This window comes from Sander lucioperca, chromosome 12 (genome assembly GCF_008315115.2).
Source record: "Sander lucioperca isolate FBNREF2018 chromosome 12, SLUC_FBN_1.2, whole genome shotgun sequence".
Taxonomy (NCBI): domain Eukaryota; kingdom Metazoa; phylum Chordata; class Actinopteri; order Perciformes; family Percidae; genus Sander; species Sander lucioperca.
In genome coordinates, this window is record NC_050184.1 from 15,485,128 (window position 1) to 15,506,413 (window position 21,286).

The 21,286-nt window shown below is 43.2% G+C and overlaps 1 long non-coding RNA gene across 1 annotated transcript; it reads right to left on the bottom strand.

The window, feature by feature from the left end:
* Positions 1 to 176: 176 nt before the first annotated feature.
* On the bottom strand, positions 177 to 19,950 carry LOC118496531. Its single transcript, XR_004899097.1, has 3 exons — positions 19,941 to 19,950; positions 14,538 to 14,542; positions 177 to 598 (listed from the first exon to the last, which is right to left on the bottom strand). It is a non-coding gene; the product is annotated as an uncharacterized LOC118496531 (long non-coding RNA).
* Positions 19,951 to 21,286: the final 1,336 nt, after the last annotated feature.

Below are 21,286 nucleotides of genomic sequence, written 5' to 3' on the forward strand. Positions count from 1 at the left end.
CACTGTTTACAGTTGATTTGCATTGTGGCCCAGAGAGCGCTGTAGGCAGTTATTGTTGTTGTCGTGATGGCAGAGGGGTTTTCCCACCAGCTTCCCCTTCTCTTCCGGCTATATCAAAAACACCTCTGTGTTGCTGCCGGTGATGTCATGGCCAAGAAACTACTCAAAGCTGCTTCCCTGGGAAACCCCATATCAGGAAGTCCAGACCATTCCCCCCCTCCTTGATTGTTAAAGCAGAGCAGCTTGGAAGAGACTGTGAGGTTTATGATTGGGTTCCCATACCCTGCCGGTTGATGCGGCCAGCACGAACCTGCTGAACTCATGCAACAGGGCTCGACTACTCATCTGCCCTGATTTAATGGACCTTTTTCAAAACAGACATTTTGACTTGTCATAGTAGGAAAAGCACAGCTGAAATTGATAACCTTAACGATGGCTCAATTCCATCAAGTGTCCCAGTAAGCTATTTCAGTGAGTCAGCATGCACCATACCAGGGTCTCTCCTAAGAGGAATGCAGCCATCATTAATGGTTTTGAATACACCTGTGCTTTTCCTACTATGACATGTCAACATGTCTGCCGTGGAAAAGGTATATTACTTTGTTTTACAATAAACAGATGATTTGTACCAAAAATGGCTACACCTGCCTGTTTTTTCTGCATTTGCACTAAGCCTTCGCCATCAAGCAGTGAGGAAATAGAGTTCCCACAGCTTACATTACATTACAGATTCAAAATCCTTTATTAATCTCACAATGGGGAAATTCACACTGTCGTAGCTTCAAGGGATAGGGGAAAAGTACAAGACACTCTAAAGATAAACAAATGATAAATAAATACAAGTAAGAGAATAAATAGTAAAAATGTATTTAAATATACCCAAAACAAAAATGTACATTTCGCAGGTTCAAGTCAGCTGGTTTGAATTGGTTGGAAATTATTTTGTTAGTCTACCAGAATGCCTGTTTTAGGTGGGCTTTCCCATGGAAAGGTAATACAAGGTTTGTCAAAGTCTGGTTTTGGACATATTTCTGTAACCACCTCTGGGTGGGTGTTTCCTATGACAATAGTTGACTGTCAACTGCCGTGGTAAGCCACTGTAGAGTCTAAACAATCATTGATTACAAGACACATTTTTCTCTTTTTCTACAAGCCCACATAGCGTTGGTTATCAACCAATGATGACTTGTGGTTCAAGGTGCCTCTCCCTTTACAGCATTTAATTTCAATCTTTAAAGAAAAAGTTCAATATTTTGGGAAATTCGCTTTTATTGTCAAGAGTTAGATGAGAATATTGATACCACTCTCATGTCTGTACGCCAAGTATGAAGATACCACCAGCAGTCAATTATCTTAGCTGAGCATAAAGACTGGAAACAGGGAAACAGCTAACAACATCCTCATACCAGCAGCTCTAAAACTTACCAGTTAACACACAGCACACGTCAAAACAAATACATGTATGCTGATTTCTTAGCAAAAATGATTTTTTTTTATTTCAGTTTGATTTTAACGTTCTTTAATGATGTTTTTGAGATTAGCAGTTTACTCTTAAGGCTGTTTGACCGGCACACTAAAATGCTATTCTTCCATGAGTGAAACCTCACTGATACTCAACACTTACAAAAACAAATACCATTTAACCTCAAAGAGTTGCAATCTTATCAGTGGTATTCAGGATTCATGTTGAGAATGTTAAATATTCAGTGTCCCTCTCCACTTCAGCTGCAACCCAGCTTTGTAAATTGTATTGTATTTTACAAACTATTGTATTAAGTCCCATTCAAATTGAAGAGGTGAAGTTTGTGTGCCTAAAGTTTTCCTTTCGGATCCCTGATGAGTGCATTAACCTGTGAATGGCCGGGTGAATGGCCTAGTGCTGGCCCCACCACACACGCAGCCAGCATATGCTGCTAAGAGCTCTCGCATGCTGTGTATGTGTGTGTGTGTGTGTGTGTGTGTGTGTGGGGGGGGGTAGCCTTGCAGGAGGAAGCATGAGGAGTCGTCTGGCCTCGCTCACCCCTGGAGGGAAGGGCGGGAAGAATGCAGAGCAAAAATTCCTTTGCTCCTTGTCCCATTCCTTCTTACTCTCTCTCTTCTCCTCTCTTGTTGCCCTCTATCTGTCTACTGATTACACCCTGTCTCCATGCCATCACAAGATAACACACCCCTCCTTCTTCTGTGATAAAGATGAATGAAAAAAACACCCACTTCATGTTAATCTTGTAAATAAACATCTCTAGCTAATTAGTGCTGCACATGTTGTCCTGTCTTCTTTTTATCTACAGCAAATGTTCAAGAAGATCCGGTATTCTGTATACAAACGGTTGAGGAAGTGAATATTCTTTCTTTCTTTCTTTCTTTCTTTCTTTCTTTCTTTAGCCACTAACCAGCCTCTTTATGGATGTGGTGACCCTGAGGGTCACGGTGGAAGTTAATGATAGAGGAGGAAGCACATGGTGAAGCACAAATTGCTGGTGCAACTCAGTGAGTTTACAGCAGCTATTTTGATGATAGAAGCGAAACCTTTATTTTGTTTAGACTTGCATGAGATGGGGGATATGGCAACATTGTGTTTTTAATCATAAACTGTAACTTCCCCACCATTTGATAGCTTACAGCAACCTGAGCCCAAACCCTAACCCCTAACCCAAAATTACAATAACCTAAAGAAAATGCCAGAAAATGCCCTGATAAAACAATTGCATGATTGGTGAGCTATATATTGTAATTTATGTACTTGTTGATTACAGTGTTGGAAGAAATATTCAGACCTTTAAAAATGAAGATAGCAATACAGCAGCGTACAAATAGTATACAAACAATTTACTGTTGGGTAGTTTAATCTGTACCAATATATCATACGTCATATTTTATTATTTGATTATATGTTTTGTATGTAAAAGCACAATAAGCTAAATAATTAGTTACTATAGCTGTCAAATACATGTTGTGGGAGTATAACGTAACCTAAAATTGTACTTAAGTACTTGAGTAAATTTACTTTATGTTCCACCTCTGGCATCCATTGCTATGGATGGAAGTATTAATTTATTTTAGTAGGAAGTCCTTTGTTTTACGTCAAATCTTTGCTCTTCTCCCACAGATGACTACCTGCTAAACTCACAGTGCTTAAGAATGTGGACAGATCAAACAAAAGCTATGCAAAACCTCTACAGCCAGCCTCTTATCAACACGCACGGAATTTGTAACTTTCCTTTCATGCTCCTCACACGCCATCAAGGCCACTTGTGCACAGGGAAACCTTTAAACGCTGGCAATTAATGTGAGGGTAACGTGGGAGAGGTTCGGCCTGGAGTCCCAAGCCTTTGTTTAAATTCTGCGGCCCTGACGTCAGTGCAGCCTGTAGGACGCACTGGATCAACAGTGGCATACGGGAGAGTCCTGTTTACTTACCTGGGAGAATTATTCTCTACTACATCTTAAGCAAACACGAGACACAGAGGAGGAGGGAAACACAAAGGCAGAGGGGGAGACATGGAGAGAATAAGCTGATAGGAAAAACATTATTAAGAGTTTAAGCCAAAATCAAAGAGGAGAATACTACAAGGGAAGGCAGAGCCGCTGTGCAGCAGAGAGAGATAAATCATACAGCATGGGTGCGCAAAGTAAATATGGGCCATCAGAGCAGAGCAGTGCTCTGGAAGTCCTGTCAGTCCAAGTAAAGACTGTAACCTGAGACACCGGCAGACGTCAACCGCTGATATAAGCGATTTCCATTTTGAAATCCAAGCTTGGTTAATAACCCTTTAATCCCTTTGGTTCTCACTTCTGCTCCATATCTCTGTCATATTCTCCTTTCTCGCGTATGCCCTATTATACATGGGCACATATTTAGTTTAGTTTTGTTTATTGGTTTACACATATACAAATACTACAGATTAGTATACACATAATCAATAAAATATGTGATGTAGAGATGCAAAAAAAACAACTCAGAGTGGATTGAACTGGGCACTCTCCAATGCATACTCCAATTAAAATAACCTAAATACCTAAAATAGAAAAGAAAAAAAGGCCAAACTACAATTATACACAATATCAAAACAGAATAAAATAATATTAGGAGTTACATGGGTTGTTTACAAAGACATTCCATAGGGATACTATTGCACAGACAAAAACAAACCCTTAACAGCTTTCTTAAATTGAAATAAGTATTAGCTTTGAAAATCTGATGGCAAAGCATTCCATATCTCTGAACCTCTGTAATTTAAACCAAATGGAAGTTGAGATGTTCAGCATATAGGAGGCCTGAGTTTGGAGTTATTTCGAGTGGCATGATTATGAAGTTGGTAACAGTAAAAAAAAAAAAAGGAGTTCATTATAGAATCAAGGACGTATTATATTTTGCCCTCTCAATTGTCCCCTTTCACATCTGTCATCTCTCTTAGATCATCAGACGAGCAGCAACAGTCTTGCTGCTTTTCCGCTTTGGCGTTGCCTACGCAGCCCTGCAGAAGCAGCAGCAGCAGCAGCAGATTCATCAGTATACATGAGAAATGGGACATCAATGATATGGCTTGGAGGTATTGTCCTCGGGGCGCAGTGGACAGACAGCACTGCTCCAGCTTCTCGTGACAGGGGCCTCATCTAATGCAAGATATGCTGACAGCTGCTGGCATTCCAATGAAAGCCATGTTTACCTTTAACCTTTACTGATGGTAAGCTGTTAAGCAATGAAAATACTTTAATCATAAGCCACACCCAAACTCTCCACTTGTCAGAGCTATTACTCAGTCAGATTATGTACATTTCACTGTGTGCTTCCTTATCCTGTTAGTCATGTCATGGTTTATAAAGGAACTCCCTTGCAGGCTAGTGGGGACAGCTGTTTTGGCCTGACCTGTAGTCACACTCTGCCAATAATAATCTACTAGTTCAACCTGCTTTTACAACTTTAGGCCCTAGAGCTGATCATCTCTCTGGTTATGTAACTACAGTCAAGTGAAGTAGAAGATTTGTGTGTGAAAGCTTCTGTACCAGCAGTTTGAAGATCTCAGAAGGAATTTCAGCCACAAGCTGAACAATAAATGCAAGGAATAATCACATTGATAAATCGTTTGCCTGTGGTGTACTCCGCCAGGAGTGTTTGTACATGCACTGCTCAATAAAGACATTGATAAGATATTAAACACAAGTCTCTTGGCCTTTAAAAGAAGCAGAAAACCTTTGGAGGGAGGCGGTTGCATCGAAACGTCTATTAAATAAACAAGTGGACTTTGCTTAGTGAAAGTAGCAATACATTAATCTGACACAATGAGTATGTTTACATGCACACTAATATTCCACTATTATTCAGAATATGACAATATTCCGAATTTGATACAGGTCATGTAAACAGCATATTCCATAATAGCCAGACGTCGTCATACTCAGATTCTAGTCAGAATATGAGTCTGACACTGCTCCATTGGGCTGTGATTATGGGGCGTGTTTCAATCGAACCAGGAAAGAAAATGCCTCTGCATTCAATTGGATAGACCTACAACCAATCAGAGCAACGGAGTCGTAAACAAATTCAACCCAAGCGCTCTTTTGTGACGTGGTTGGTTACTGTTGATCATCTGTCCATTATAGTATAAAGCCCGCCCTGACATTTTGATTGGTCCGAACAGTTCTGGTTCGAGCACAGTTGCTCCACAACGGATGAAGTCAAGACCAAACTTCCCGACCTCAAATGTTGTGGGCGGGGCTAGATTTGGCTGGCATCCAGGCTAATTCCATAATCTATGAATCAGCAAATATTTTTCACTTCAAAAGTTTAACTGCAAAATTCTGTTTTTCAGCATTCAGTTACATTAAGCAGTGCCTTCGTATCCTGGCAGAACATACTCCGTTCTTAATGGTTTAATGACTTGTAGTGTTGTTGAGACTGCTTTTAGAAAGGAATCCATGGTTCATTTCCAATGGTAAAGAGAAAAGTTGAATTAACAGCAAATATTTGGATTGTTCTCCACCTCAAATTCTCGATTATGCAACATTTTCTACACAAGTTACACAGAAAGATGATAACATGTACAGATGACGACATGACTTCTGCTATTGATACTGTTTACTTTTTTTGTAATATATAATATGAGAATGTAACACATTACACATCATTGCCTAACCTAGATAAAGACTCTCTGCTGTTGTTTTTTTTCAAAGTTGTTCTTCATAAAAGGGAGAATGTTCATACACAGCTTACATTGTATAGGACATTGTGTCCATCTCCCACTGGGGGAGTATTGAAATAGAGACACATAGTTGGATACGATAGATAGAAAGATAGAACAGAAGAACATGATCTGTGTTGGTGGGCAGTGTGTTCTGGACAGGCATTTAGGAGTATTACATGTATTTAATGGATAAGTTGATGTGCAATATTATTGAGCCAAATGAGCCAAACTGAAATATGCTTGCCTAGTTGTGTCTGGGTCTGTGTGACCAGCAGGAATCAAAGGAGAAGTCAAATTATTACTCGAGTGCTACTGGTCTAGTTACATTTGACTTGACCCTGATTTTGACCCTGATATTGTAGAGGTAATACTATACACAGTCAGCAGTGAGCTAGTCTCGCATTGCCAGCCTTACGTCCACAGTGCTGCGGAGGAGGATCTGGCTTGTCCACACAACATTCCGGGATGGGAGAAAAACATGCTCTGGTTTATTGGCATTTCTTTAAACTAATCACAATCGTCTTGGCACTAGGTGCTGGATGCAGTAACAGTGCTTCTGAGAAATAGCCTCGGGAAGGAACTTGTCTTGGTGGAACATGTGCTCGTTCAAAAGTTGTTTTAATCGTGCAACAGAAAACTCTGATTGGACCATGCGCGCAGAAACATACTTTCGCTGGTGGGTGCTGCAGCCTAAATGTGCGCCCAATGCACATATCCTTCTTTTCATCCATCCATCCATCCATCTTCTTCCACTTATCCGGTAACGGGTCGCGGGGGTAGCAGCTCCAGCAGGGGACCCCAAACTTCCCTTTCCCGAGCCACATTAACCAGCTCCGACTGGGGGATCCCGAGGCGTTCCCAGGCCAGGTTGGAGATATAATCCCTCCACCTAGTCCTGGGTCTTCCCCGAGGCCTCCTCCCAGCTGGACGTGCCTGGAACACCTCCCTAGGGAGGCGCCCAGGGGGCATCCTTACCAGATGCCCGAACCACCTCAACTGGCTCCTTTCGACGCGAAGGAGCAGCGGCTCTACTCCGAGCTCCTCACGGATGACTGAGCTTCTCACCCTATCTCTAAGGGAGACGCCAGCCACCCTCCTGAGGAAACCCATTTCGGCCGCTTGTACCCTGGATCTCGTTCTTTCGGTCATGACCCAGCCTTCATGACCATAGGTGAGGGTAGGAACGAAAACTGACCGGTAGATTGAAAGCTTTGCCTTCTGGCTCAGCTCTCTTTTTGTCACAACGGTGCGATAAATTGAGTGTAATACCGCACCCGCTGCGCCGATTCTCCGACCAATCTCCCGCTCCATTGTCCCCTCACTCGCGAACAATACCCCAAGGTACTTGAACTCCTTCACTTGGGGTAAAGACTCATTCCCTACCTGGAGAAGGCACTCCATCGGTTTCCTGCTGAGAACCATGGCCTCAGATTTAGAGGTGCTGATCCTCATCCCAGCCGCTTCACACTCGGCTGCGAACCGATCCAGTGAGTGCTGAAGGTCACAGGCCGACGATGCCATCAGGACCACATCATCCGCAAAAAGCAGCGATGAGATCCCCAGCTCACCAAACTGTAACCCCTCTCCACCCCGACTACGCCTCGATATCCTGTCCATAAATACTACAAACAGGATTGGTGACAAAGCGCAGCCCTGGCGGAGGCCAACTCTCACCTGAAACGAGTCTGACTTACTGCCGAGAACCCGGACACAGCTCTCGCTTTGGTCGTACAGAGATTGGATGGCCCTGAGAAGGGACCCCCTCACCCCATACTCCCGCAGCACCTCCCACAGTATCTCCCGGGGGACCCGGTCATACGCCTTCTCCAGATCCACAAAGCACATGTAGACCGGTTGGGCATACTCCCAGGCTCCCTCCAGGATCCTTGCGAGAGTAAAGATCTGGTCCGTTGTTCCACGACCAGGACGGAATCCACATTGTTCCTCTTCAACCTGAGGTTCGACTATCGACCGAACCCTCCTTTCCAGCACCTTGGAGTAGACTTTACCGGGGAGGCTGAGAAGTGTGATACCCCTGTAATTGGCACACACCCTCTGGTCCCCCTTTTTGAAAAGGGGAACCACCACCCCGGTCTGCCACTCCTTAGGCACCGTCCCCGACTTCCACGCAATGTTGAAGAGGCGTGTCAACCAAGACAACCCCTCCACACCCAGAGCTTTAAGCATTTCTGGACGGATCTCATCAATCCCTGGGGCTTTGCCACTGTGGAGTTGTTTAACTACCTCAGCAACTTCCACCAGGGAAATTGACGACAATCCCCCATCATCCTCCAGCTCTGCCTCTACCATAGAGGGCGTATTAGTCGGATTTAGGAGTTCCTCAAAGTGCTCCTTCCACCGCCCTATTACCTCCTCAGTTGAGGTCAACAGTGTCCCATCCTTACTGTACACAGCTTGGATGGTTCCCCGCTTCCCCCTCCTGAGGTGGCGAACGGTTTTCCAGAAGCACCTTGGTGCCGACCGAAAGTCCTTCTCCATGTCTTCTCCGAACTTCTCCCACACCCGCTGCTTTGCCTCTTTCACGGCAGAGGCTGCAGCCCTTTGGGCCCTTCGGTACCTTGCAACTGCCTCCGGAGTCCTCTGGGATAACATATCCCGGAAAGACTCCTTCTTCAGTCGGACGGCTTCCCTGACCACCGGTGTCCACCACGGTGTTCGTGGGTTACCGCCCCTTGAGGCACCTAAGACCCTAAGACCACAGCTCCCCGCCGCAGCTTCAGCAATGGAAACTTTGAACATTGTCCACTCGGGTTCAATGCCCCCAGCCTCCACAGGGATGCACGAAAAGCTCCGCCGGAGGTGTGAGTTGAAAGTCTGTCGGACAGGGGCCTCCTCCAGACGTTCCCAATTTACCCGCACTACCCGTTTGGGCTTACCAGGTCTGTCCAGAGTCTTCCCACACCCTCTGACCCAACTCACCACCAGATGGTGATCAGTTGACAGCTCTGCCCCTCTCTTCACCCGAGTGTCCAAAACATACGGCCTCAGATCAGATGAAACGATTATAAAATCGATCATTGACCTTTGGCCTAGGGTGCTCTGGTACCAAGTACACTTATGAGCATCCCTATGTTCGAACATGGTGTTCGTTATAGACAATCCATGACTAGCACAGAAGTCCAACAACAAACAACCACTCTGGTTTAGATCAGGGAGGCCGTTCCTCCCAATCACGCCTCTCCATGTGTCTCCATCATTTCCCACGTGCGCGTTGAAGTCCCCCAGCAGTACTATGGAGTCCCCCACTGGAGCCCCATACAGGACTCCATTCAAGGTCTCCAAGAAGGCCGAATACTCTGAGCTCTTGTTTGGTGCATACGCACAAACAACAGTCAGAGTTTTCCCCCCCACAACCCGCAGGCGTAGGGAGGCGACCCTCTCGTCCACCGGGGTAAACTCCAACGTAGCGGCGCTCAGCCGGGGGCTTGTGAGTATCCCCACACCCGCCCGGCGCCTCACACCCTGGGCAACTCCGGAGAAGAAAAGAGTCCAACCCCTATCCAGGAGTATGGTTCCAGAACCGAGACTGTGCGTAGAGGTAAGCCCCACCAGATCCAACTGGTAGCGCTCCACCTCCCGCACAAGTTCCGGCTCCTTCCCCCACAGAGAGGTGACGTTCCACGTCCCCAGAGCCAGCGTCTGCTGCCCGGGTCTGGTCCGTCGAGGCCCCTGACCTTCACTGCCACCCATGTGGCAGCGCACCCGACCCCAGCGGTTCCTCCCACAGGTGGTGGGCCCATGGGTTGGAGAGAGAGGTGCCACGTAGCTTTTTCGGGCTGTGCCCGGCCGGGCTCCGTGGCAAACCCGGCCACCAGGCGCTCGCTGACGGGCCCTCCATCTGGGCCTGGCTCCAGACGGGGGCCCCGGGCTTCCTCCGGGCAGGGTCACTCTATCTCTACCTCGTTTTTTCATAGGGTTTTTTTCAGTTATTGCAATAACATCGCTCCCTTTGAAGCCATTTCAGATATAAAGACATTATATCTGCACCCTAAATGACCCAATATAGTAGGCTACCCAGAACCGAGCCGGTGTTACACCGTAATGCATTCATGTTTAGCCTACATTACGCCGCTTCTGTTTATACGCTCGTCTTCGCCCCTGTTGTTGACCACGCAAGGGCAGACAATTTGTGCAGCAGCAGCATCAGTTTCAGTTTCTGATGGGTCACAGATTTTGGTGTAACGCCTGTCAGCTGGACCCGTTTATTATTAGAAAGCTGAGATCCGGACGCGAACAGAAATGAGAAATTCCAGACCCCAATGGCCCCGGGAGACACAGCCCCAAATAGAACATATGTCAACCCTGCTTGGTATTTGTTATTACACGTTATCGAAAAAAACAAAAAACAAAACTTACCTCTTAAGTCTCTTACCTAGTAACGTAACGTAACTTTAGCAGCCATCTCTGTCTCCGGTGCCGGCCATATTTTGATCACAACATAATAATGTCCATCCAAGTTTGTATAGGCTATTTGATAATACAAATAAATCTCACCATTTTCCGTTGATGTTCTTCCTGATAAACACATTAGTAAAATAACGATTGATCGCATTCGAGGTGCAGCTCTCAACTGACTCCTGTCTGACGTGACGCGATGACGCTGTCATGTCAGATTGAAGGAATTAATTGAATTTGATTATTTAAAACATTTTATATACTTTTTCTGACAGGCACCTCATCTGCTGAAAAATAAATAATTTAATAAATAGTTTTACACTGTTCCACTCCCTATCAGGAGTGCACAGCACTACCTCTTGGCCATGCTGCAGCACCATCGGCATGCACTCTCCAGCGCCCTTGGATTGAACAGAGCTAGCTAGCTGTCTGAATTTACCCTGCAGAGATCTGAGGAGTAGTTAACCATAGTCCTCAGAAATTCACCACAGCAGGGAGCAAATAAACAAAAACAAATGCAAGCTTAAATATACTAGCCTGACATCGGAAGACCAAATCGCAAATGCAAGTGAATCTCTCAGTTCATTTTCCCTAAGGGCATTCCAACAGCCAACGCCTCTGGATGCGATTGGATAGACCTACAACCAATCAGAGGAATGAAATGTGACGTAGCGCTAAGCGACAGACACAATGAAAACAGACTTGCAGAGATGAGCTGTGATGGTGTAGCATCAACATGTCTGTGAACGAGTGTTGTTGCCAGCACAATTTGAAAATACTTCAACAGAAAGTTCCACATCAGCCGCAGCCTGCTTGGTTGCTCTCAAAAATGCCTCAACGGCGCTGCTCTTTACCAAGCTTTACTAAGCTATAGATTTATGCTCGCCAAAGTGTCCACAGCACGAGGGTGAGAAAAAATTATGTCATCACATGTTTCACATAAATGCGCAAAGGCTCCGCAAGTTGTCAGTCATCTAATAATCTATAATAATAAGCTCTAATAATCAAACATGCATGATATGAAATAAATGGTAGTTATTGGCTCGATCAGGGCCTGGTCGGCTGGAAGGGAGACCAGACGTATAAGCCATAGCATAAAACATGAGCTCACAGATTTATCTGGTTCCCAGGCTGAAAATATACTTGTGTAAAATAAAAAATTCTGATTTGATGTAATACCCACAAAAGCAGAAGAAACAAAAACAAAAGAAGGCTCCAGTTAAAGGTATTAAGGGTAAATTAATGTGTTTCCTTCTGCTCTTAGGCCATACTGTTTGGCTACAGATATGCTCTACAACCCTATAAAACAGCCTGATATTTGTTTTGTTCTTGTGTGTGGGTCTTGACAAGGGCTTGATGATACATTATGATGAAATTGGTTATTGTGCTACCCATAATAATGGTAGTATAACAAAAAGTAAAAATGGTGTGTAAATCACTGTGTTGTACGAAATAACTGGTACTGTCTGATAGATAATGTTATAGATTAAATTCAATTCAATGAATTTGAGTGCAAAAACGAATTTGGTGGTGAGCTTTTTGAGCCCTGAATACTGTCTTTAAGTAAGAAAATCAGCCTGGGCCAATGAAAGTGATGGGGGACATGTCTCTCCCCAATCCCCAGTAGAAATTATGCCTTTGGTTCTCAAAATAATGAAAGAAATGAAATGACAAGATCAGGATCAGTTAACTCTGACTGTTGAAGCAGTTGGAACTGCTTTATATGTATTTCTGTGAAAGCATATCTTGATTTTTCTATAGTTAATCAGCAGCTTACAGTCCTAGCCTGTAGGGCAGGGTTGTCCTGTTATTTAGCATGGTTAACTTTACTAAAAGACAAATTGTTCTTTTATTCCAGAGCATGTCAGCGTCAGCAGATGAAACACATGAGGAAGTGCTGATGTTCTTTCAGGAATAATTCATCATGTGTTTCACCACCTTCACACTTTTTTACTGCAGAAATGTCTGTGTTAGACAATTCTGCAGTGATTCTGTCGGAAACTCATACAGTATCCCAAGTCCACTTCCTAAAACTCTCTGAACATTCGTCTCAGAGCCATAGTCTAGAGCTATAGTCTATCAGTACATACAATCAATTTAAAATAGCTGTCACTGAAAGACGCTGGAAGCTCTGCTGTTTTGAAATGTTGATTTTCACATGTTCAGGACTGAGGAGGAACTAGACTGGCAGCAGACACATTAGCATGTCAAGTAGGGTTTTTGCTGTTACAGTAAGTCTTATCTGCACAGTGCCAGTTATATCCTCTCCAAAGTGGATCAATCTGAAAGGTCAGTTTTTACAAAATGACATATGCCTTCACTGAAACAATCGAGTGCCCTGTAGCAGTAAAAATTTAACTGAAACAGAAAAAAAATCATTAATGAGAACGCTAAAATATTATTTTCTGCTTAAGGCTACATCTGCATTTCTACGTTTTTGTCGAAAAATGATATATTTTGCTACGTGTATGCCTGGCGTCCACACTACTCCAACTTTTTTGAGCCTCTAAAATGGAGACATTTGGAAACACTGCTGCCCCCATTTTGGTTTGAAAACTCCGGGGTTGCTTTGTTGTCTGGACAGGCAGAAGGGGAGACCTTTGGAAACAGTCTTATTGGTTCGGTAGGCTTACAAACCTTTCAGTAACATTTCCACCTGGTTGTCGGTTGAAGCTACTAAATCCCTGGTGTTACTTTTCGCATCATTGTTCTTTCTCCAAAGGTTTTCTGTATTTCCAACTTATACATCCATAATGTTCAAACGCAGAGTAACGTCAGACAACCTGCTTCCTGTTAATTATCAATGGTAAAGATGTCACTAACTACAGATTTACCAATGAAGAAGACATGAACATCATTAATAAATCAGAAATCATGATGACTGAAATACCTTAATTGATGCATTAATTAACGTATTGTTCAAGTCATGCATGAGATACTATTAATCCTTGTACATTACTGATAGTTCATGAGGTACTACATACATTAATTCATGCTTTTTTTATGCATGAAGTCACATCATCATACCATAATCATAAAGTGTTACCACATCTTTCTTTACAAAGATCAATAGAATGTCACAAAAAGTAGAGAGTGGGGTTGCTTCATGGAAATGAAGCATTTCTCTGGGGAAATTCCTTATGGATTGCCTCCTGTGGGTCAGAACTCTAAATAGGTTGTGGGTCTATTACTGATGGATCCCCTCATGGTAATATGTTTTAATGAGCATGGGTCCCAGGGCAAGAGACTACATTTTAGATGTAGGATGAGAGAGCTTAACGAAGCATTAGGCAATCTATGACCTTTATAAACTACTGTTGCATTTCGCGGGTCTGTTCTTGAAACTCAGGAATGTTTTAGTAGTACAGGTGAGAAATGTAGTTTTATTTCAACAACACTAGCAACAATCTCATCATCTTTTTTCTTTAGCATAGTTGGTATTATGAGCATCCTGGTGCTGAGGTGCATGTTTTTGAATAACTCTCCCCTTTCCCCTAGTCTGGCATTGCCAGACCATAGCAGGGCAAGGTCTGGCTACACCACAGATACATTCTAGGATAGGAGAAAAAACGCTCTGGGTTGGTAACTTTCTTTAAACTAATCAAAATTGTCAATGGCGGCGCTAAGTTCCGGATGCAGCAATTGTGGCTGTGCAAAATAGTTTCTGTAAAGGAAATTATTTTGGTGAAACATTTGCACCCCACAAAAGAAAAATACCACATAAGCTATTAAATGTCATTTTAACACAATACAGTAATGTGAGCTATTTAAATTAACTGGATATACTGTATGGTTAAATGTAATTTGCTCTTACCAGTGTATCGCAGTGTGTACTTCGTCCACAGCAATCCCGTCAATCGGTTCCAAATTGTCCCAGTTAGATAGTAAATGCCGTAAACATATTCCTTGTAAATCTTTACAATCCTTCACAGAAAGAACCAGGCCTGCCTGCATTATCCAAATTTTCTTCCAAAGTTGCAATTTGCTAGCTCGAAGGATGTTGTTTCCATTGTAAGTAAGTAAGTAAGTAAGTAAACTTTATTTATATAGCACCTATCACAGACAGAGTCACAAAGTGCTTTACATGCAGCAAGTTTAACAATTTAAAAAACATCATACAAACATAAAAACAATGATAGTTCAGTCAAGTGAAAGCTTGTCTGAATAAGAGTGTCTTCAGCTGTTTTGTAAAAGAAACAATAGAATCGGCCACACACAGCGACAGGGGCAGGGCATTCCACAATTTAGGAGCAACTGCCTGAAAGGAGCGGTCTCCCCGAGTTTTAAGGCGGGTTTTTGGGACCATCAGGAGATTTTGACCTGAGGAACAAGCATGCAGAAAGAAGAGTAAGGGGTCAACAAGTCTGCGATATATTTAGGCGTCTGTCCATGTAGTGCTCTAAAAGTTAAAACTAAACTTTTATAATCAATTCTGTATTTTACTGGAAGCCAGTGGAGAGGAAACAAAATCGGGGTAATGTGTGCCCTTCTGTTTGTTCCTGTTAAAAGCTTGGCTGCTGCATTTTGCACCAATTGAAGATGGCTCAGAGAAAATTTATTAAAACAAGTAAAAAGAGAATTACAGTAATCTAACCGTGAAGAAATAAAAGCATGAATGATCATCTCCATGGTAACTTTGGGCAGTATTGTTCTCAATTTAGAGATATTTCTCAAATGATAAAAACAGTTTCTGACCAACTGTCTAGAATGACCATCCAAAGACATCGATTGGTCGAACAAAACACCAAGGTTTCTTAGGCTCAACTGGAAGGAGGAGTCCAAGGAACAGAGGTGTACTTTAATTTGGGGTAGTTTTTGTTCTGGAGCAATGATCAAAGTTTCAGTCTTTTTTGTATTCATTGTAAATAATTGTTGTATAACCAAGTCTTAATGCATGACAGACATTCCAATAAATCAGTTAATTTACCGAACTCTGATTCTTTGAATGAGCAGTACAACTGAATGTTATCAGCGTAAAAGTGGTAAGACACATTATTAAAATTACGGATTATTTCACCAAGAGGGCTAATATACAATAGAAACAAAAGAGGACCTAAAACCGAACCCTGAGGAACTCTGTATGACAGAGGGGTCATTTCTGACAAAATGTTGTTAACAGACACACAAAATGATCTATCACTCAGGTAAGAGGTGAACCATTTGAGAACAGACCCAGAAAACCCCATTTCATTGTGTAACCGATTCAACAATACTGTATGGTCCAATGTATCAAATGCAGACGATAGGTCAAGTAAAATCAACACAGTGTACTGTCCAGAGTCAGCAGCCATCAGAATGTCATTTGATACTTTAAGAAGCGCAGTCTCAGTTGAATGACATTTACGAAAACCTGACTGAAATTTATCAAGCAAATTTTTTCCATGAAGAAATGAAGTCAGCTGGCCCACCACCACTTTCTCAAGTATTTTAGATAAAAAAGGCAGTTTAGATATAGGCCTGTAGTTAGTTGGTTCAAAAGAATCCAAATTAGGTTTCTTCAGTATAAAGATATTTTGATGCGGCAAAGCCTGACGCACCAGATGTCAGGCTTTATCCAGAAAAATGACTTCTGTTGATCCAGAATAGGCAATCTATGACCTTTTATCAACTTCTGTTGCATTTTCTGGGTGGGTTCTTGAATCTCAAGAATGTTAGTAGTACAGGTGAGAAATTTGGTTTTAATAAACAACACTAGAAACAATCTCAAGATGAGATTGTTTTAGGACAGTTGGTATAAATTAAGCTTAGCGTTAGTTCATAGAGGACACAGAAGTCATACGCCTGCTGATTGAATTATCATTCCTGTCAGACACACACCAATCACTGCCAATCTCACATCAAGGTGGGCGTTTTAAATGTGACTCCCTGATCCCTGCTACACTGACGCTGCTTCACTCACTACTGCTGATGTTGGAAACGTTTTGCCTCCACCACCCCAGCCTCCACCTTCCTAGTTCAGAGTCCTAACATGACTCAAAGTTTAAAATGGTTTTGAATGTCTTTCTTTTGGCTCACTCTTTTTTTACCCAGGGGGTTTCTGCATGGTGCTCCCTGTTTCAGCTTAGCATGCTGCTTGGCTGGTCCACGGAGTATTATCAAGAGCGGAGCCATCAGTGCCAAGTATAACTGTATTTCCATTTGTTGCAATAAATGGTTAAATCTATGACGAGTTACTGACTGAATAATAAAAGCATCCTGTTGCTGAGGTGCATGTTTGTTCACATCACACTTTCCTTTTCCCTGACACCACTTGGATGTTTGTTTCATGTAGGTAGCCCCCTCTCCCCTTTATTCTCTATGTGGGCAGTCGATGGAGGCCAACTAGCATGGCAGCAGATGAAGGGGCTACCCAGCACGGGGCCATTAGTGTGTCATCAATGGCCAGTTCACCCAGATGAAGCTCTGGCAAGCTCCTCTAGTGACCGTGTGGTCAAAGCGCACAGCCAGGCCACACACAGACAAACATGCACACTGCAGGCAGGAGAACCAACGCATTTGCACAAACTCATAAACCTACCATGCACATACTAACACACGGGTGGCCACACTTGTCATCTGCCAGCAGAGATACAGTAGCTGGCTGCGGCTACAGGGCCTAGCAGGACTGGAATGTGACCTATTGTTACAGTGGCCATTCAGCAACAATAGAGGATCACAGACAGTTAGCACCACAATGCCTCCATGCTGGTCTGTGCAGAAGCCTCAGTGCTACTGGCTGCTGTGGCGCCCAGCTGAGCTCATTTAACTACTTGGGAATCAGGTCGCTTGTGCAGCTCATCAATTAATGATGCTTTTACAACAATTACTTTAATGGCAATCACATAATGACGGCACCAGAGGAGTTGTATATTCGGATCTGAGATGGAACTTTGTAACTCGAACTGAACACAGATTATGAAACAGAGCTGAGATCAATAAATATTATGTATCGTTTGTCACTTATGAGAGAATTAATTAGATTAGATTAGATTAAATTCGATTCTGAGAATCAGGGTGACTCCTTCAAATTGTGTGCATGCTTATAACACGCATCAACACATAATTAACATACAGTACATATAACACACATAGTTATCTAGGTACCAGTAATGCTTTATTTTCTTACAATCTAAGCGTCTTGCATTTCCTGAGACTTTAAACCAGTTTGATTGTGTATTAACCTGGAAAAAGTTAAGCAACAGTGCGGAATATATTTCACTCTGAGATAAAAATATATGTATGTTTTGTTTATGTCATTGCAGGCTCCACAATTACCAGCCTTGTGGTTTTGGGCAGTTACTTAAGTTACTGTTACCAATAACGCTGTTTCTTTTTCAATTTGGAGGTCAACTTGTTTGCTGTCTGATTAATGGGGATCTGTTCGCTCTGCAAACTCCTGTTAACTCCAAAGTTGTCATGTTGTCTTCTTGGCTTGCTTGCTAACATAAGCCACACGCTTACATTCAGGGGGAGCATGTCTATGTTCCCTCAGTCCTATGTTCCCTAAGCCCTATCCCTAACCCATAAACCAAGACGATCAGTATTACTGCAGCAATGAATACAAGGTTACATATCCGAAACATAAAATATGGACGGAAGGGGGGGATATGTGGGCTTAGGAAACATAGAGCCTAATTTTGCATTGTTCATTTGGGCATTGTGCAATACATAAGTTATTGATCACAGCATGATTTAATGGGGAATGTGCAATCTGGGTAGAATTAAGTGCAATATGAGGGGATAGTCTGGCAGCCCAGAGCCTTTTGATCAAACGAAAAGAGTACAAACATTTGAGCACAGGGGTATCCAGGGGATGACCTCTCATATTCAGATATGAATGTCTGCCGGAGCCCCACTGCTGCACTTGGCCCCTTGGGGCCTCAAAGAGGTCTGTAAAAATGTGTTCGATCAAACATTCAAAAGTACCATCTCAAACCAATCTGATATGAACAGGCAGGTCACAGAGTACTAAATGGCCCCTGCCAGACAAATTATCCGCTGTGAAGGGCCCAGCAGACACCAAAAAAGGGCCCCTCAGATATGGCCTAGATCAAATGAAGAAGGTACCACATGAAACCACCTTGAAATTAAAAAGCACATCCCACCGAACCCGAAAATCACCATGCCAGACAAATTACTTGCTGCAAAGGGCCTGCCAGACACCCCTCAAATGTGGCCCCGATATACAATATCATACAATTGACCTAGATTAAATGTTGAGAGTACCACTTCAAACAGTTTCTGAACCAATTGTGCACATCCACAAAGTACAACCATCAGCATGCCAGACGCATTTTCTGCTGCTTAAGGTCCACCAGACACCCCTGAAATGGGGCAGTGGTGGCCTAAGGGTTAAGGAAGGGAGCTTGGGACCGGGAGGTTGCCGGTTCAATCAATGACAGGATAAAATCTGGGTGGGGAAAGTGAAAGAGCAGCACCTGTCCCCTCCCTCATTACCACCACTGAGGTGCCCTTGAGCAAGGCCCTTAACCCCAACGGCTCGAGTGGAGCTGCTTAATGGCCAGCATATCAGACTGTGGTTGCACAGTTACAGCTTCCAGGTATGAATGTGTAACTGTGTAAATGCGACAGGTGGTCGTTGCAAATGAGAAGGTGTTCTCAATCGACTTACCTGGATAAATAAAAAAAAAGCAGCACCTTCTTGTAATGATTTCACAGAACCGTAGACATATTATGAGATTCCCAGTTACAGAGTACCCACTGTCCATTGCACACTCAGATGGATCAAGCCTCAAGACAGACAACTAACTTGAGATGCTACAGGACGGTTTCACAGAGACAACTTTACCGTGGATCAATGTGACACTTATAGATGGGGGGCTTAGATTCCTTCTTATATGCCATTGGAAAGATGACATCATATGGAGTCCTTGCCAGAAAACTCCTCACATATGTCTGTGCCAGTCAACGGAATGAGATTCATGTATCATTTGACACATACCAACTGGGTCCCTGAAGGAGAGTGAGAGAAAGCAGATGACCGTCCCTTTGTCATTACTGGTCCTGAGCAAGCACCAAAACAGAGCTGTCAGAAGCTACTGCATAATGGCATTTTCAAAAATCAGCTGGCTATGTTTCTTATTAAGGAATGGCAAAAAGACATATATGGACCAATCCTTGCCAAGAAGATACTGGTAGTCTCTCACGGAGGCATCTGTGCTCAACTTACTTTTAATGAATTTGACCTCAATATGTTAGTGGAATATCCAGCTCATCTCCAAAGTAGGCACAAAGAAGCTGATACCCTCCTGGCATTCCATGCAGCAAATGTTACAGGAAATGTCATAGTCAGAGCCTCTGATACGGATGTCATGGTAATACATCTCTCATGCTCTCAGCCACAGACTTTTCCTTGGTAGTAGTTTGCCTCCTCTTTAGGTTTTCTTTTGCAAAATTTTAAACTTTTCTTCTGTGGATGGGCTTCAATAACCTTTTCTTGTCTGCCACACATTCCTCTTGGAACTTCACACACAGTCCATGGCCAGTAGAAAGGCTTCCAGTCAGATACTCCTGGGTCTCCTGTGATGCTGCTCTTCCCGTAGCTATATTCAGGAGGTATGGAGATGTTATTGCTGGAGAAGAGAAGGGATCACATGAGTCTGTAATTGCATTGATCAAGGCATCCCTATACATGGGTTTCCTGTTTACAAACATTACTGGGTGCGTGCACATACCGGAGGCAGAAAGACAGATTGGTAAACTGGTCTGCTACTGCAACAACCTTAAGTATTGAAGCTTTCCTTATTGTTTGTATTGTTTGTATATAAATAAAACGTGATTTTAGTTGGATCTGTTTGTCTGTCTTTAATTTTGCAGTGTTACTGTGATATGGCTAATGTAATAGCCAATGTTAGCAGCAGGGTTACCCCTGAGTGTACCCCTATGGTTGGTTTATGCCTTAAAATAATGGCCAGGATTTCCAGGAAAAGGTACGATATGTGTGTCTCCATTTCAAAACATCACTGCAGGTTGACTGTTTTAGCAGCAGAGGTTGATTGTGGGCGAGAGGGCGACAACACTGTCGTGGTTAGCTCGCCGAAACTCTACTGCCGCTGTCTCGGCAACGTTAGCTAATGTCCACTAGCATACGTACAGGCTAACTATAGCCAGTTAGCTTTGTGTGTAACATAACAAAAACCCACCCATCTTGTAGGAGCGAAGCTTAATATTTCATTCAATAAAATTATGCTACAAAAAGAGCACTAACGCCACAGGTCTTATGTTGACAACGTGGATGCAGATATAAGAAACTCTGAGGGTAGTCGTAATATTTACCTAGCAGGCTAGGCTAACGCTGTTGTGCTAACATTAGCAAAACATTGGCGTAGCTTTAGCTAGCAGTCTAAACTTGTCTCGAGTCCGGACTCGAGTACTACAGCCCTGACAGGTAGATATCACTTAGCTGAACAACTGAACAAGCTGCAACTTTTCTGATTGATACAATGGGAGCCTGACTCTTCAGTATGACCCCAATCTGCCCTTCTTATGGCTTGAAGCCATAACCTCTGCCGGTTTTTGGCAAAAGCATGCTTCCCCCTAGGTATGTTAAACATCAGGCACCCATCACTGGCTCTGTTTGTACAATTAACCACGCAACAACTCCTTGGCATTTTGACTTACACTATGCTAATACTACTAGCTACACGAAACACGTCTTCTTTCTGCCTCCCGGTTGCGTGTGCAAGCAG